The 12,505-nt window shown below is 41.6% G+C and overlaps 1 long non-coding RNA gene across 4 annotated transcripts in view; it reads left to right on the forward strand.

The window, feature by feature from the left end:
- LOC130578073 (uncharacterized) overlaps positions 1 to 12,505 on the forward strand; it is a 194,596-nt gene that overhangs the window by 155,083 nt on the left and 27,008 nt on the right. For all 4 annotated transcript variants that reach the window (XR_008965844.1, XR_008965842.1, XR_008965845.1 and 1 more), the window contains exons 3-4: positions 9,284 to 9,704; positions 9,794 to 9,935. This is a non-coding gene — a long non-coding RNA (uncharacterized LOC130578073). The remainder of the gene's footprint in view (positions 1 to 9,283; positions 9,705 to 9,793; positions 9,936 to 12,505) is intronic.

Raw genomic sequence — 12,505 nt, forward strand, 5'->3', positions numbered from 1 at the left:
GCCACATATACTTCACAAGTTCACAAGACATAGCTTTTACATTATTACAAATTGTTATTTAGGGAAAAAAAGGCAAATTCTTTGTTAAATATAATAAATGTCTGGTTGTGATTGGAGAAGAGATTGCTATTTGAAGTCATTCTGAGAGGTTGATAATGCTTCTCCCACAACTGTCTACAAAATCCCCTCTCTCTTTTGCCCTAGGGCTTCAAAAATACCTTTCTTTTCCCCTTTGATATCCTGACACTTTCTCTCAGGAAAGGTCTAGTAGGAAACAATGCTKAAGATCCAAGGGAAAAGTTCTTATCTGTTGCCTCAAACTACAGCTTTTACCTGCTTAACACCTGTAGAAAGATTGATAACATTTTACAAGATGTGATAAAGACACTTAATGCCATTAGCAATATTCACACACTGGTAATCTTTGCTCAGAGTTATATGCTCAGCCATTACCTGTAGTAGTTTCTATTTTCAACTACAARCCAATTTATCGGGGTGTGCAAACTTCACTGAGGACACCCAGTCCCAGCACAAATATGACCAAGCACATTCTTGTTTCATTATTAGATCTGTATGAAAATGAGGCATCAGTGCCTGCAGTTGTGGACAAACATGTTGCTGTGACAATGTGAGATAGCAGCTGGGAGATTTCATGCACAAGCTCAGGAAGGAAAAAATTCTTATTCCTCTCTGAGTCTTCTCAGATGTATTGTACAGCCTAGTGAGATCCTGCATGGGTTTACACAGCAACTTTTAGGAAATTATAGATATTTTAGCAAAAGAACAACCCTGTAATTTGTTCTGCAGTTTTCTTATTTCACATCCCCAAATTTTGGAATGCTGTACTGGCTCAGAGATCCTGGTTTTTCCCTGATCTATCTTCTTGTGTGGTTACTGTTTGTTTTCACAAAATGAGCGTATGCTGCTCTGTCGTGGCGTAAATTTCCCAGGTGCCAGGCAAAACATCAGAGATCCAAACTAATAAAAAGAAGCAAAGAAAAAAAGAAAGAAAGAAAATCAGAAAACAGGATTATCTTAATGTTCCCTGGGGCTGTATAATCATAGCAGTGGGAAAAGAAAATTTCAGCATGGTGGATCTGAGAGAGAGGRATAGACCAACACTCTAGGACATCCCAAAGCTGAGGGCTATCAGGTGGACTGCTGGCACTTAAAAACAGTCCTGCCAGATGAGGCTTAATAGCATTTACATCTACCAGTCTACAGAACTAGGCAAGGAAGGATCAGTTCCTGGTCCTCTGAGCATGCCAGGCTTGTCTCTACTTTGGTCTTCTTCCAAGGCAGTGCTGCTCTCTGTGCCTTCGTAGTGTTCAACCCCATTCTGAGAAAACTCTTTTCAACCACTGTGGTTGTCTGTAAAAAGACACATCACTCTGATCAGCTCCTGAGTTAAGGTTATTAAAGAAGCAAATATTCCTACTCTTCCTGGATGAAATGGCAGAACTCGCTGGCTGGAGTTCTGTCCATGCAAAAATGCCAAGGTCTGCTTCCCATCACTCTTTTGCATCACAAAAAAAAAAAGATGGACAATGTTTGTAAAGCTCTTCCTGACCACTCATTCTGTAGGGAAGTGTTTTAAGACTTTTTTTGGTGTGTGATATTTTTAAATAACATCTCTGATCTTTGTAAATGACAGAAAGTGATACCTTAAATACCTGTTCAAAAAGCAACTATATTGTGATCTCATCAGCAGGATAGTTGTGCTCTTTAGTTGTTCACTTCCATTGCAGAGTGTTGCTAATTAAAGATGTCATGTAGACCCACACAGGAAGGAAAGAATTTCACAAAATATCCTGTTTCCCACCCATCGGATGGGAATAGAGTGGGGGGAGAGAGAAAGAATCAAAGGATGAGCACAGGAATATAAAGCTAAAGTTGCAATAGTGACAATAAGGGTTTGTTCTTTTCCACAGGAGCCTGTCCCAAGAAAGGATTCCTGATGGGACATTTCCTGTTCACATTACTGTCTTTCTCATGAGAATCCACTCTCAGACCCCATGCCTCCTTCTGGACTCTGACAGATGGTGGCATCCAACTGGACCCTAACTGAGCAAAGAAAGGAAGAGTCAGTGGCATGAGACAATAGTGGTGRTGCTGGATTGTGAGGCATAATCCACAGCCAACACTCAGGTTACGAGAACTGCAGCAAGAATAAAAAATACTCCTGTGACTGCTTTTGGCTACTCCAAATAAAAATAATGCAACAGATCTCARGAATGCAAAAGTGCTTCAAGAGCTTTATTCTATTTTGGTTAGTGCATGTGAAATTATTCCTTTGGGGTCCTGTTCCTATGAAAAGATTTCTTSAGAAGTGTTAAGCATATCTGATGCTTATCCAGAATACTTAGGAATAATCAACATATATTTGATACCCTGTACAATTTGCCTTGGAATACCTGTTCTGCCAGTGGCACTTTTGGTCTAAATTCCTACTCCCAGTTGTCTTGAGGGTTTGAGAAAGAAGCATTTGCTAAGTAGATATGGCAAGGATGCTGTTCAGCTGTGTAGTGACATGCTGTGCCTATGTACTGGCACCCTGCATCTCYTACTGAGAAACTGGACCCTTCCATTAATAATTCATACATTCTGGGCTTAGAAATCTCTGCCTTTAGCTCAGTACCTCTTGTAGGTGCCAAAAGAAACYTATTCAGACAACACCTGACCTGTGGAAAACATCTAAGATTATTTTTTTAAACTGTTGGGTAGGTTTTGGTAAAAGRAATTWAAAAMAAAARCAACCAACCCAAACGTATCAACCARGTGTCTAAATGCAAGTTTCAGAMGTYCAGTAAATATCAAGATGTARAAAATATAATTGGGGCATAAAACCATGAAAAAGCATGTGAGGCAGAAATAACAGAGAAATTTGATAGGTCTGATACTGCTAATGTTTTTAAATACAAAAGATACCTCCAAAATCTAAGGAAGATGGATTTCCCTACTCAACAGAACTCAGTTTGTTCTACAGAAATTATTCATAAGCCACCGATAAAAAAAAAAAATCCCCTCAAACAAAATAACCACTTTTTRAAAGTATTTTTATTCCTTGTAAGTTGGCAGAAACTTTAAAGGGAATTTATGAGAAGAGCAGTGCTGTCCTTTAGAATAARGAGTCTGGTACTTTTGTCCAGTGGTGGTGACATCTGCCTGTCTGAGGGCAGTCACTGAATCCTGTGGATACCTCATAAATTACAAATACAAAGCCAAAGTCCTGTCCAGATGAAGAGCACAGTTTGTGTTGCTCTGGAGAAAGCCTGAGAGACAAACTTGGAATATTTCTTGAGAAATTAAGCATATGTTTGAATTTCTGCTTGTGTCAAACTGCTACTCTATTCTTCTACATTTTATGAAGGGGTTTATGAATTACTAATCTGAGGTGATTCCATTATTGGATAATTAATGCAGATGGCAGAAAATTGTGAGAGGGTGGATTTTCAAAAATATGATCACATGCTGGGGTTTCCAGCTTTGTCCCTAATGACACTGTCCAGAAAGGCGTGGCCTTTGCAGGAGCAAAGACTTGGCCATGTACTTCTGCAACAACAGGTGTGCATTTTTCTTTTTTCTTTTCTTTTCTTTTCTTTTCTTTTCTTTTCTTTTCTTTTCTTTTCTTTTCTTTTCTTTTCTTTTCTTTTCTTTTCTTTTCTTTTCGGACAGGGGGCCTCTAGTGGTCTGTTTGGAAGGAATTAATAATGGCCAGGAAATACAGATTTTCTTTGGAATACAAAAATGCAAATAATCAAAAGCAATGGAGAACACAAACGGTTAGAATTTCCTGTGAACCTGAGGTATTCCATATGCTCATTGTACAATAGCAGCAACACAGTTTAGCTGGTTTAGATACATTTAATGCTCTCTATTACATCTGAAAGAACAATCCCAGGAGAACCAAAATGGAGAGAGCTTAGTCAGTAATTCTTCTTCCAGAATTACTCTCTACCACTGGTGTTCTGTGATGGCACCCATTGGAGACAAACCTGCATTGGCTGAAACCAAAGGGAATACCACACAGATCCTTATCATATATGTGAATTGCTCATCAATATCATCTCAAAATGGAATAGAAGTTGTCTATGGGTTTTGAGGGGTGAGAGCAAGCATTACTAAAGGGAAGTCCAAGGGATTACGTGCCCCACTGAAAAAATTCACACTTACACTCTTGTATTTGTGTATTTTCAGTTCCAAATCCTGCTTGGGAAAGGTGGTTTAATTTGCATTTTGGGGGTTTTCTTCCTTTCCTTTTGATTAATTGTTACTTTTTACCTGAAATCACTGTTTATATCATTCCGTAGTTTATCACCAAGAACACCTGTGTGGRAGCTGAAGGTGATAAGGAAATTTTCAATATATCACTGCTTTCTATTAGCAAGGTGAGAGCATGTATAGAAGTTGCTATCTGTCTCCTATTTAAGTAAGATAAGGGAATTAAGAAGTGGGGTGTGTTCTACCTATGGTTAATATGTRAAATCCCACCTGAAGAGATAAACGCTAAGAAGCTGTAAATTAAATGTAAAAACAATGTCTCAAAAATGTTCACTAAGGTATTTTATCATTCATTTGTATTACAGAGCAAATCTTGTATTATTTTCTTATTTCTATAAAACTTGTTAATGGCCACAGTGAAATATTCACTTATATCACACTTGGGAATTGTGTTTGGGCAGCTTTTGGTTTTTATACTGGATAAGTGCTTGCAAGGATCCGTGGCTGAAAACAGAGAATCCTTAAGAGTGGGTTTGGGCAAACAAATCTTGAGGAATTGTGCTGAGTTAATATTAGGGTTCATCTTCGTAACTTCAAATACAGTGGAAAGAGGACTTGTCCTTTGAAAATACTCATTTTGAAATACTCATTTGAAAACATCCTGAGCTGAGAATGATACAACCTGAGGGGAAGGATGGACTTTGTGGACAGCAGTGGCCTGGGAACCAGGATACCTCTCATGTGCCTTCACAGCTTTTCCTTTCCCTCACAAATAAAAAGTGCCTAAATAGTACTGAATTCCAAAACCTCAATTCTTTTGTGGATCTGTTCATTCCCTTCTTACGTTTGAGCTCCCTGATGGAAATGCCCCTATATTTCTCACTTGTTTTACACTGAAAGCTTCTAAACTGCTCTTTCCCCACGCATCTTCCTGTGACAATGCAATATTGAGCTGCCTCGCTCTGATTTAGTTGGGTSTCTGTATCAGTCCTTCACACACAGAGCTGAAAAGCGTAGAAACACTGTTGTGTAACCTGAGGCATTCTCCTACTTCCACGTTTAGTATGCAAATAGGGAGTCTGGCTTTCGATCTCTTGRATGCCTCAAGCATGTTACCTCTTTTTGAAGAGCTGATTTTGCTTATCTTTTTCAAAACTTCTCAAACATCTGCTTTTCTCCTGCAAAGAGAAAAGAATTCTCAATGGCATAATGCAGACTCTCTAGCATGCTAGCTGGGCTTGGAAAGCCTTGCCAGTCTTGCTCTGTTTTGGTCAGGATTTATCCCTTTAACCACGCTTTTTGACAGAGACTGTACAGAAGTCATGTTTCCTGTTACATGAAACAACCATGAGGCTTTTGTCTAGCTCAGAGATGTGGACTCTGCTTCATCGATTAGCCCTATGCTGAAAAACCCCTGCCATCCTGCTGCTTTTSAGGGTTCTCCTCACAGCTACCATTGTCTCCAGGGTGAGTCCTTGTCTCCTGGTACCAAGACCAATGAGTCTCCCTGGGTGAGCTGAGCTCTCTCTGCCCGTGCCAGGCAGCCTSCATTGCTAGCAGCTGCTTTGCTTCATGAAGGGACTTAAGTGCTGCTTGCACTGAGCTGCAAAGGCTGGACTTGGCAAGTTCCTTGGCTTAATGAGGTCTGCAAACTGTCTTTGAATCCAAGACTCCCATGATGGTAATTGTTAGCACTTTTCAACACAGCAGTCTTTATATGGGGTAAAATATTCAAAAGTGCTTAAGTGAAGGTCAATAAGACCTAGCTATTAAAATAAATAAATAAATAAATAAACCCCACACCCATAATTAACAGATGTTTGTGGTCCTGCAATAAGTGAAACTATTTTAACAGCACTTTGGTAGAATGCYGAAGTAACCCTTTGGTTAAAAAGCAGCATAACTGTGTGGCCTGATGGGAAGGGTTCCCTCCCTGAGAATAAGCAGCCTCTGGGTTCAGGGAACAGCTTACTACACAGACAAACCAAAACAGGACCAAAAGAGGGGTGCTTGGAAGAGCTTCCACCTGCAGAGCTGTACCTTGGAGGARCCTCTTGTCTGCAGCACGATAACCTGCTGCTTTGGAGGCGGCTGGTTCAGGCGGTGACACCTCTCCTCATTTTCCTGTGAGTTGTTCCCACGTCTGGGCAGCACAGAAGAGGCAGCACAGAGAAAAGCTGCACAGCAGAGCGGCTGCATGGACAGTCACAGCCTGGTGGTCCCCCTTGAGCTGAGGGATGGTGAGTGGCATCTCCAGGGAAGGGAGASAGCAGCTTTAAAGACCTCAGGAAAGCRAAGCATTTGTCTCTTGCATACTGGCTACTGAATAAGAAGGGGGAGAACACCAGTTCTTCCTTTATGAAATATAGCCTTTCATTTCCTTTGCTTTTACTACATGTGTATTCCAAAAACGAAGTGTTTCATTTTGGGGGTCAAAAGGAGTTTTTCAGTGCACATGAGGCTCTACTCTTTTCATTTCATGTAAAAAAAATAAGAGTGGGGGAGAGGAGGAAGTTGCATCTGTTTAATGYAAACTTCCAAAATATTTGTAATTCAGCAGTCACAGTGAAAATAAATGCAATTATTCACGCAACTCTACTCATTTGGCACACAGAAGCAGTGATATGATTGACAGCTACAGATATTTCAAGACAATAATTTATGCAGTAAAGTAGCGAGATGGAGCATGGTCATATGCATTTTGGATTCAGCGTTTGTGAGCACATATGATGGAAATCTAGTACAAATCCCACTTGGATTTGAGTTCCTCCTCCTGCTAAAGCCAGCAGCTTGTGCAGTGTATCTGATTGTTACTTGCTTTAGYAGTAATAACCTGGCATAGGCTGGAATGAAAGCTTTTTACAATAAACCTCATCTCCACTGATCTGGCTAGCTTTGACCCAAGTATTAGACAGCTTTCTCCTGCAGGCTGTGGAKGTATGGTGTAAAATGAGAGAACCATTTGCCTTCAGATTGAGCAAATGAAACCCAATTTATGGCAACAAAAACTTGGGAGGCTAACTTTCTATCTCATTTATCCTTCTAAATGTAAATGAAAATCACATGTAAAAATTTATTAATAAAACAACTGTCACTTTTGGTTATTTTAAGCCTGGACTCTGCCAAATGCAAATACAATAAATAACTTTAGGGAGAAAACTGGGTAAGCCAGCCCAAAATCTGCTTTTGTATTTTTTTTTATAGAGATGCCAAGACTGTTTGATCAGCATGGGAGAGCAATTTGTTGACTCACGAACCTAGCTCTCTCTGATTACTGCTTACATAGCACTTTGGAAAGGTTGGCCAAATACCTTCAAGTCAAGTACCTTGTTATTATGAACATGAGTGCCAGTAACAAAGAAAAAATAGCCTACATGTCATTGAATAATAAATCATGGGGGCAAATAAATGGCTTTTGTAAGAAATGCTCTATTTACATTTGGTCACGTGACGTGGCTTTGCTTATGCTTCTGGACGTGATAACACTTAAAAGAATCCTTCCTTTTCACTGCAGCATCTTGGCATCAATCACCCCAGTGCAACTGTGTGTTCTGGGATCTGTTTGCAATCAGGCAAATGAAACAACAAGGGAGATTTAGCGGTAAGACCAATTTTTAGTTGGAGTGCTGAAGCCGTGTAGGTAAACATAGCTGGCCTTACTCAGCGGTCATAAAGTGCCTCCCTCACACGAGCCTTTGGCATAATTACTCATGCAGAACAGGTATTCATCCTCTCTAAGCACCACATAAATGAGGCCATGGCAAAGTTATGCAAAGGAAATATGTATCCAATCTGATAAGAAGTCCCTAATAATTGCTGGTATTTTCCATAATATTAGTTTAGGGCTAGAGCCACAAAAAAGGTTTAGGCATGTAAGCTCTGCCTAACTGCCTTGTAGGCATTTGTGGCCAATATTTAGATCCTCAAAACCCCTGTTCAGCTACTGCCTAACCCTAGAGGCGTCTGAAGTCTGCAAGTGCCTATGTTGCTGCCAGTAAAATTCCTGAGGTGCCCAAAGGTCTGCTCCTGGGCATGCCTGGGACTGCCTCTGTTTTTTTTTTTCTTCTTGTTTTTTTTTTTTTTTTTTCCTCTTCCCTTCCTGAGCTCAATCAGTAGATACTCAGCTCATGTTTAACCCCTGATAGCATTCACCAATGACAGCTCTGACAAATGTCCTTTGAGAAGCCCCAATTTTCCCTGGACCCCAAAAAGCTCCTCAAAAAAACCCCACAACAACAAAAAGTGGTGCAGCTGCTGGAAATAGTGACTTAATCTCTGTCTAAGCTCTCCACAGCGACAGGACACCAGACATCTCACTATGCCAGAGAAGGGACAGAGAGGGGACACTCCCCTCTCATTGCAGTGGACTCCCCCTTTATTGCTGTGCTCCAAGCTAAAGACAAGGATTGTTACCAAGTCTAGAGCATCATGAAGGTTTCCCCAGAGGAGGCTGATGCTCTTTTGCAGGGTGTAGATCTGCCTCTCTTGGCTTTGTGAGGGACATCCCTGAGCTCTGCCCCAGCTGGCAAATGTCCCAATGCCCTCCTGTCCAGCCAGCAGTGCTGTTTCCCTGTCCCAGTTAACACCCTGGGGCCCTGGGCACAGTGTCAGCTTCAGTAGGGAGGGCCTGGGAGCATTGCAGCTTTGCCTGCCTCCAGTCTGGTGATCCAGGCATTTGGCAGGAGTCTGAGGCTGCACTTCTGGAGAGCCAAACCTGCTATCCCTGCTGTCAAAAAGGGGAAGGCCCTTCTGCCTCACCCCACAGTTATGAGCCCTGCCCTCTCTTGTGGCACTTTTGGCCCCACTGGCCTCTACTGAGGTAGTTCAACTTCCTAAAATGCCAGAAAGATTCCCCCTCACACCTTGGCAGGTGTAGCCTTCTGCAGGTTTAGTGAGCGATGTCATTCTGTGAAGGGATCAACCATCCCCAGAGCCGGCTGGGAGAAAGCCTTGTGAGCAGCCCTGCTGGTGGGGRTGAGCTGGTGCCAGCTCCAGGAAAGGTTTCCTTCAGGCATCCCAGAAAACTAACTAAGAAGCCTAACTTTTTTTCTTTTTATTTCAGGGAAGAATTTCAGTGGCTGAGCTGCAAAGTCAGCCTGTGGCCATCYTGCAGAGGAGCTGAAGTTCACAAGAAGTGGCTGATGTTTGTACCCTATGCCAAAGGATGGTACAGACCAACACAGCACAGCTACTTTTTGCCAGCAAGGTATTTCTTCCAGTGTCCTTTTGACTGCCTTCAGATGAACCATATGAAAGCAGGTGTRGAAATGTGCTTCAGAGTAATATGGRTCAGGTGAATGGGATGCATTTCWCCCGATCAAATGGGACCTTGGAAATCAACAACAAGGCAAATGCCAAATGCAGCAGGGAGGAGAGTCAGCAGGAGGAAAGCAAGATAAAAAGTTACAATATAGCTGGGAGGAAGAAGGCAGATCCCTTGGGTCTATTGCTGTTTCCTGGATTTAGCACCCTGCTGCTTCACAGTAAGTGAAGTCACCTCCACTTCTTCAGTAAAAAAAAGCTAGAGAACCTCACAGAAGTTTTATTTTTATCCTTCCTGTTGGGCTTTTAGGAAGGAGACCTCAGCCTGGTTGGATAGAGCTGGGCACCAGCATTTAATATTCCCAGAAGGAGTGCAAATGACTCAGGCTTGGAGCTGTAATTCACCTTTCTCAAAGTGCTAGGATTCTTTGGAGTCGAGTTGCTGTGCACAGGTAGGTGGCTGTATAATTTYAAACCTGATACTGATTCATCTTTTACTTTGGTGAAGAAACAACAGAAGAAATTTTTTCTGTGGCCATCCAGACTTGAATGAATTGTGCACACACATGTACAGTTTCCAGTTCTTGGATGTATTCTTTGACCATGGTTGTACTGGCAGCATTAGGAGGTGAATCCATAACTTCCCAACGCATAGGCCAATAGCCACTATGTAGCAGAGGTTATGYTTGGACCAGAGSGTGGTTGRGCACTGGAACAGGCTCCCCAGGGCAGTGATCACAGCACCAAGCCTGGCAGAGCTCAAGATGAATTTGGACAATACTCTCAGACACATGATGTGATTCTTGTGCGGGGTTAGGAGTTGAACTTCATTGATCCTTGTAGGTCCCTTCCAACTCAGGATATTCTAGGRYTCTAAGSAAMTGTGGCAGTTGACTGGCATGGCTGATGAGTTTTGGGTTTGAGAGCGGTGTCCAATGCACACAGTGCAAGTGTGAGAAGGACAGGACTTGCTCTTCACACCTGCTGGTGGCTCCTTCGATTAATGCTAGCTCAACTACATGGCATCTCTTATTTGGTCTCAAAAATAAACACTTAATTTCTTTGACTTTTCAATAGCTTCATATGGTCACCTCATGTGAATATCACATATTTTGGTAGACATGGTACCGAACAGCAGGAAAATGCACCCAAYTCCTTTTCTGTCACATGTATGTTTACCTTAGGATTTTCTGTCAGTGTTGAGTGCTCTACAACCCCCTCTGCACGTCTGTGAACTCTTACAGCACCAAAGGCAGAGTCCTAAACCACCTGAAGGGGCTTCCTGATGATACAGAAGTGCATCATTAACAGTGTGCCATGTCCAATGAGAAAAAAAAAAATGGTTTGCTGTTCAGATGTTTGATCCTTGYGGCTTCTACCATGTGAGGGGCTTAAAATGCCTTTTTCTTTGCTTTCTCTGTATCTCCCCCAATTTCGGGCATGGCACAAACCATGTTTTTTCTCAATAAAAGAATTCAATGYGTGTTAAATAGTGTTGTCAGCTTCTGCTCTCTTATAACAGCTTGAATTTAAGGCATGTATTAGAGGTCTCTGGTGTTCCTGCTCTCTCCCCTGCTCTCAGCTCTGCTACTTAGTCTGCGAGAAAACGTGTCCTCCTGGTAGTGCCATATTAGAAAGGAGGGGTGAGTGTTTCCTGTCYAGTGGAGCTATCATCAAGTTTCAGTGCAAATAAAGCTGAAAGGGGCTGCAGATTGAGAGGCTTTTCTGGTGAGATTTGCTCTGTACATTTGTTTTTATAGTACTATGGTTGCCAATCAAAGAAGCAAGAAAGTCACTGCTTAATCCAATGCAGACTAAACAGCAAGGGGACTGGTTATGGGAATTTGCTTACAAAGAGATTTCCTGTTCTGTTTGGAGGTCAGTCCCAGTWAAAATAAGATAGTGGAGGGATTTACTTGGTCCCTCAATGTATAAGTGTACRAGTGATAATCCCAAGTTAGCACATGAAGAACATGGGCAGGAATCTGAAAAGCACCCACAGGGCAAGATTTTCTCTCAGTTGTTTGAGGTGGAACCCTTTCAAACAGGCAAACAATCCTTGTCTTGGTTGTCTTGTTTTTCAGACCATAATAAGGRTATAGATCCTTGAAAGACAAATTATGGCAGGTTATTCTTTTACAATCATACTGGCAAGTTTTTCTCTTAGGGATGAACTAAACTGTTAGACAGCAAATGTTTTACAACCTCATTTTCTTTTGGTTGTCCTGAATTTTCATATAAATAAGGGAGTAGTCACTTGAACAAAAATCTAGTCTTCTGGCATAATTTTAGAAATTAGTTAGAATATCAAATTGCTTCATCTAATGCAATCACACTCTTCTAAGTGAGAAGAATAGAGCAGGTTTGTTATTTATGTTGCCTTGGGGAACTCCAGGATATGTTTTATGTAATCACACCACAATGTTATGGTAAAGTTAGAATGAAGCTGAGGTCAAGAGTCATTCACTCAGGACACCCCTGGGCAGCAGTGGCCAGTGCGTAAAGAAGCACAGCCTGGGAACTTTTTCCATGAGGCAGTGAAAGTTTGCTCTTTCTGTTTCCCTCTGAAGAAGCAGAACTGAAGCTGCTTTTCCAAAGGGACTTTAAATTAACATCTTCATCCTTCCTATACTGCATAACACAAGTTCTGCAAGAACAGTTTCAATGATGGTCAGATTGTCACAGGTTAATTTTCCAATGAGGAATTTTCCAAGCAAAAATGCAATTTCCATGCAAGTGAGCTGGTGCACTGGGAGGGGCTATTGCCATCCAGCAGCGTGGTTAATGAGTGATGCAGTTATTTGGCTCACTACTCGTATGCAGGCCTTCCCTTTTCCTCTGAGGAAAGGAGCAAAGATGGGCTTTTCCACCTTGCCATGGTTTTGTTCCCTTTAATTTTTATTTGCATTCAGAAGCATACRGGCACCTGTTGTTAGCTCTGATGCGTTTCTGGCCTTCATATCTATATATCCACATGRAAATGCTGATCAAAATTTGAAAAAAAACATTTAAATTGAAAATT

This window comes from Malurus melanocephalus, unplaced genomic scaffold (assembly GCF_030028575.1).
Source record: "Malurus melanocephalus ecotype Western Australia unplaced genomic scaffold, MMel_1.1 scaffold_209, whole genome shotgun sequence".
NCBI lineage: Eukaryota > Metazoa > Chordata > Aves > Passeriformes > Maluridae > Malurus > Malurus melanocephalus.